Source organism: Egretta garzetta, unplaced genomic scaffold, assembly GCF_000687185.1.
Source record: "Egretta garzetta isolate BGI_Z169 unplaced genomic scaffold, ASM68718v1 scaffold270, whole genome shotgun sequence".
NCBI lineage: Eukaryota > Metazoa > Chordata > Aves > Pelecaniformes > Ardeidae > Egretta > Egretta garzetta.
Window position 1 is genome coordinate 1,827,789 of NW_009258274.1, and position 761 is coordinate 1,828,549.

Sequence of the window (761 nt, forward strand, 5' to 3'; positions counted from 1 at the left end):
ACTGCAGACATAGGGTGTCAGGCCACCTGGGTTTGCAAAGCTAAAACCATCATCCTACTTCCTACTGATAGCCCTAGTTGCAGTTCTAAAACAAGGCCAAAGAAAGCAGCATCATTGTAGGAAGCCAAGGAAACTTCTTGAAGTTGGAACTCTGAAAAGAAGCCCAAAGAATGTATCGTAACAACAACACATTTTTAAAAAGCTAATCATAAAGAGAAGTTACAAAACTCTTCACAAACGCAGAACCTCATTCCCCCTAACACGGGTCATTTTAACAGCCACAGTTCTCAGAAGCATGCCATCACTTGGAGCAAATATGTGCAGAACTGACACATACAAAGAGAAACAGCACAGATATCTTTTAAGAGCTCTTTTTAAGATCTCCACACAAGCGTCTCACTGGGCTGTATTAGAAATAAACCAAATGCAAAAGAGTGTTTAAACAACACATTGCATGAAGCATGAATTCTTACAGCTGAAAATAAATTCTAAGACAGAATAAAATCGATAATCCCTGCTCAAAATTATGCCTGCAAACAGGGCTGATGAAGAATACCCAACATCTTCCTGGCAAAAAAACCCCAACCCAACCCAAACCTCAGCATTTAGAAGTTACACGCAGACAAATGGCATCAGAGAGCAGGCACGTCCCAGAGGCATCTGTTTCACACCCAAGCTCCTTGCAGCCACCGCACCTGGTGCTGCCGGAGCCCCCCCCGCCCCGAGCAGACCCATGTCCCGGCAGCTCGCCGGGCCGCTCC